Consider the following 5,652-nt stretch of genomic DNA (forward strand, 5'->3'; position numbering starts at 1 on the left):
ATATATATATCTTGATTATTGTATGTAGAAAACCAAATAGAGAAAAAAATAATGAATGCTACATTAGAAGAATTTTTCATAGGATTATCTTGTTCTTTAATCTTACTTTAAGTTATATCCTTGAAATTACAGTTTAAGATCTACCAGACATGTGCTGTCATTCTCTTCACCCCAAACCTTTATAGACTTCATAGATTATGAATCCTGAAAAAATCTTTGCTTAAATTTACAGACAAATTGTTTATGGACAAATGAAGAGTTCCTTGTAAAAACAAGAGTGAATATTCCTTTACTAAAATGAGTAACACAGAAAAATACATTTTCCTGATACATAATCAAAAATAGTCTCTCTGGCTTTTATTTAAAATGTGATTACTGAATTTTTATAGAGGAATTCACAATACAGAGTTCATTTGATATTCAATAAGTGCCTTGTCCTTTTGTCACAGATATAATTCATATTGGTTCTTCCTTAGATTATGGATGTATAAAGAAGAAAAATTCCTTTAGCTTCAATGTCAGTGACAAGAATAGAACAAGACCTATGGATTACAGTAGAGACTCCATGTTGAAAACACTAGTAAATAAATACTGGCCATAGTAGGCATGAATGAAAATATATTAAATACATTTTTATCTAAATTTCTCAGAATATGTATTTCCAAATACACAGGAAATAGATCTTTTGTAATTATTACTACACGTAAATTTTAAGTTACACTTTTGCCAATTACTATGGGAATTTGTTCATATTTTTAAAATATAATTCTTTTATAGTTCACTTAAAGATAAAATGAGTAATTTTTTTTTTTTTTTTTTAGCTTTGCACAGTTTGGTTTCAGTGAGGTCTGATCAAACCATGTGGGTAAATATTGGCTTATGTGGAGTATTCTGCTTTATAAAATTTCTGATAGAGATTAGCATTTAGGTTTGAGAAAGGAATATATAACTTATTTTCTGTATTGACACCATTTCATGACACAGTATTGCTGTCTTAAATGTGTAAAAGAAGCTGCTATGAACTCTCTTTAACCTCAAAATTCCAAAGAAAAAACTCTATTCTGGAAACTTGTGGTATACTATTTCAAAAGGATAATTATCAGTAATTATCAGATAATTATTGACAAACTCTCAATAAGCAATAATTACTGCCATAAACTTGGAAAACTGAAATAAGTTTCTACAACCTATTATGTAAATTCTATTTACTTGAAATAGCTCTGAAGTAGGACTATATTACCATTTTCAAAATGGAATCCACTTTTTAATGAACTAAATAAATCAATATTTACAAAAACTGAGACATCCTTATGTTTACTTCAATACAAACCAATCGCTACAAAATATCTAAAATAGCTACATAAAATAAAAATTATATTTTTTAAAAGGTGGTTGTATATGTCATAGAGAAATAGAATTTCTTTGAGGACAGAATAAATTGGGAAGACAAAGCCAAGAATATGAGAAATTGCTGAAGTTGCTGTATATACTGAATATGTGTATCTCTGGGGGAAAATGCTAGAAATCTGTGAGCCTTCACCTGTGCAGTACAGGGAACTATATGGGAATTCACCACACATTAAGTTAGGAGTAGAGGAAGACCTATACTACTAGAAAATATAATTAACTAAAAAGTGAATTTGAGGTTTCCCTGGTGGCGCAGTGGTTGAGAGTCTGTCTGCCAATGCAGGGGACATGGGTTCGTGCCCCAGTCTGGGAAGATCCCACATGCTGCAGAGCAGCGGGGCCCATGAGCCATGGCTGCTGAGCCTGCATGTCCGGAGTCTGTGCTCCACAGCGGGAGAGGCCACAACAGTAAGAGGCCCGCATACCACAAAAAAAAAAAAAAAAAAATTGAAGACAGTCAGAAAGTAAGGAAAATTTCTTTCTCATATTTCAGGCTCTTGTTAGAAGCAAAATAGAACTTGCTCCATGAGAACTTATGGCAATGGGCTAGGTATAGGAATTGAATTTGTGCTATTTGTCTGGTTCCAAAAAATACAAAAGAATAATTAATTTGAAGTGGAGTGGACTTGTATTTCCTCCAGGTCTCAGGGAGAAAAAAAGGAAAAGAAAGAAAAAGAACAACATCAGAAAGCTTAACTTCTAAGAGAATTGACCCTAAAAAAACAGGCCTCATAGAAATGCCATAGAGTTACAAAAAAATTATGAGCCCCAATTAAAAATCATAAAATATTATAAGAAACAAGACTATGTAAATGGTATTCATCAGAGAAAAAATTAATAATACCAGGTATATAAAGATTATAAATTAGAATTGTTGAATATTGTAGTAAACTGAATAATGAATGGTCTCCCAAAATATTGACATCTGAATCCTTGGAACCTGTGAATATGTGACCTTACATGGTAGAAGAGGCTTAACAGATATGATTAAGTTAAAGATTTTATAAGGAGACACTATGCTGGATTATTCTGTAATCACAAGTGTCCTTATAAGAAAGAGTAGAGTTACAGTCAGGGAGAAAGCGATGTGATAATAGAAGGAAAGACTGAAGTGGTGCAGCTATAAACCAGAAAAATCATGGAGTGCCAGTAGCCTTTACAAGCTAAAAGAGTCAAGGAACATATTTTCCTCTGGAACCACAAGAAGGAACCAGACCTGCCAACATCTTGATTTTAGCCCCTTACAACACATTTAAGACTTCTGGCCTCCACAACTATAAGTGAATATACTTGTGTTGTTTCAATCCACTAAGATAACTATTGCAAAAATTAAGACAAATTATTGTGATAATTTGTTACAACGGCAATAGGAAAATAATACACCATAAATATGAAATGAGTACTTAAAATGTTTAAATTATTAGAATATAAATTGAACATATTCCTGAGGAAAGGAGATTATAAATATATAAATATATATATATATATATATATATATATATATATAAGCACATTTAGGGAGGAAAGTCCACTAAAAACCATTTAGTTTTCAAAAATACAGTAACTCAAATTAAAAATTCTATATGGGAGTTAAATAGCAGTATAGACACAGCTAAAGAAAGAATTAATTGAATGGATGAACCATCTGAAGAAAATACAGAGAATTTAATACAAAAAGCCATAAATATAAAATGTAAAAAATTTAAAATATATGGGAGAATATGGTGAGCAAAGATAATACCTATCTAAATGTAAAGTGATAAGATGAAGAAAAAATTGGAAGAAATTTCACCTGAGAACTTTCTAGAACTGATGAAACACACAACCTTCACACTTAGGCATAATTAGTTACTTCTTCACAAAGAAAAATCCTTATTAAATACAACATGATCAAATTGGAGATCACTAAAGAGAAATAAAAGACATGAAAAATCACCAGGTAATATTTACTGCAGATATATGGCTGAAATATGTCAAAACATTAAATAGCTCAGGAATATATATTATAGAGGGATGGTCAGTGTTTTAGACATACAGAACCAAAAGATTCTTTGTATGTTCACTGTAAAAGAGGAGGAAAGAATACCAAACTATACGTTCAAATGTAACTTTTATAATATATGTTACATTATATTATATAATGTATATATGTATAAACATCACATGTGTACTTATTTATATGAATATAATACATGTTATATTACATATAATACATGTGTATAGTATGTAAATTACATATAATACCTGTCATAATGTATATAAATTATATTATATAATGTGTCAGTCAAGGGATGAGACAAAATAATGTTGGTTCCTTTGACTTTTTAAAATTTAAAAAAAATAAAAATTTTTAAAGGAGAAACAAGAACAATATGACAAAATAGCAATGACAATGGCATGCACCACCTTCTATATTCATTACCTCAAATTATATTTTCTTCCTTTTTCAAGACTTTGTTCATAATACCAGAAATTATCAAGAATATTTTTTTAAAATTTTTATTTCTATGTATTTCTTATCATCTAACTTTACCTTGCAATACATACAAAATACTCATATTTTCTGTCCAAATCCAGCAATCTTTCTAGGTCTAACTCAACTTGCCCCATTGTCATGATTATTCCAGGACTCATGAACACTTTTATGGAAGAACCTTGGGAAAAATATAAAAACGAAACCTAAAACAATAAAACTAAACTGATCAAAAAATCCTGCATATTTATTTTACATGAGTCCATGAATCATATTTATTTCTCATGAGAGACAGGTATAATTAAAGTTTGTGCCTATTGGCTATTGGCTTACTGAAGCTATATTAAGTCCTATATGCCCTCTAAAGAAATAACTTCCCCTTATTCAATGAGTGATGAGCACAGGTGATATCTTCAGATAATTCAGGAGAAAATTCTTCCTTATTAATAAAATATGCTTGTTTCTTTGAATAAGAAACCAATATCTCAGACACAGTAAAATAATAATGTGATTGGATATAACCACAAACCCTTAAATTATGCCCTGAATTGAACATTAAGAAGAAATAAAATAAGTTACATCCCAAAATAAATTTACATTAGATATACAGAACCAAATTCCAAGAATCTCATGCCATAGTGCAGAACACCAGATAAAAGGCAAATAATTTTTTGAACAATTGAAGACTTACACCTTCATGCAGAGAACTTAGACTAGTGAGACCTGGTTGGAAATAGCAAGTGGCAACTACCTGTCTTCAATTTTCAGTTCTTTGCGATCAACAAACTTAATGTGCAATCTTACCGAAAGAGCAAAGGCATATATCCCTAACTGGAGCAGTTCCTATGGCACTATCTCCTGCCATTTTTACTAATAATACTGTAATTAATAATTAATAATTATAATTAATTAATACTGTAACCTAGTATTCCATACATATGCTATTTTGTACTGTTTTATAATTTCATGGGTGAGAATGGCACATCTTATACTTAAAATATTTCCCAATTTTTTTAAAATTTCAATATTCTGAGTTTTAAAGAAATCTCTTTCAAAACAGTAAAACTTACATTACAAAAATCCTCTGCAGTTAAAACCTTGCTGTTAAAGGTAAAAAAAGAAAAGGATGCTTACTAATTTTTGCATTAATTGATGAGGATTCATATTCACCATTTATTCATTCTACTTGATTCAGAACAAGCAGTTTACCATATTATCGATTGATCCATTGATCTATATGTACCACCTAATAACACTAATATTTTAATATAATGAGAAGAGTGAATCTAACTTCAGAAATTAGTTATTATCCTAATTGCTAGAGTTCCTCCCTTCTGGAAACAATGCCCTCTTCTTCTCTCAACCTCTCTACAGCTAGCATAAAGTCCCAATGTAAGCAGATATTACCCCTCTCCCTTGGACAAAGTGAGTGTTGAATAAATAGGTTCCTAATCAAAACTATAAAAACGTGTTTGTTGTGATTGGGTCACAACATGGACAGGCAAATGAAGAATCCATATGAGAGATTTCCCCATTTTTTCTTTCCATGGGCTCAGCTCTGAGGGTTCGGGTCTGTAGCAGTTGGCGGTGCCAGGAGAAACCTGATCAACTTTAAGAAAAATGAAACCAAATAAGAAAGAGGTAAAGGGAGAGAGTGCTAGATTCAATATCCTTGAGTATCCTTGTTGGGATTCCTAGGGCTTCCAGGTATTTGCATTCCCAAAGTTTGACATACTAACTCCTCCTTTGATTGAGCTAACTGAGGATTCTTT

General features: G+C 30.9%; 1 long non-coding RNA gene across 1 annotated transcript in view; it reads left to right on the top strand.

Moving 5' to 3' along the window:
- Positions 1-5,652, top strand: part of LOC113612403 (uncharacterized) — a 23,021-nt gene that overhangs the window by 5,439 nt on the left and 11,930 nt on the right. The window lies entirely within an intron of this gene.

This window comes from Aethalodelphis obliquidens, unplaced genomic scaffold (genome assembly GCF_003676395.1).
Source record: "Aethalodelphis obliquidens isolate GAN/ISIS:26980383/991018 unplaced genomic scaffold, ASM367639v1 scaffold76, whole genome shotgun sequence".
Lineage (NCBI taxonomy): Eukaryota > Metazoa > Chordata > Mammalia > Artiodactyla > Delphinidae > Aethalodelphis > Aethalodelphis obliquidens.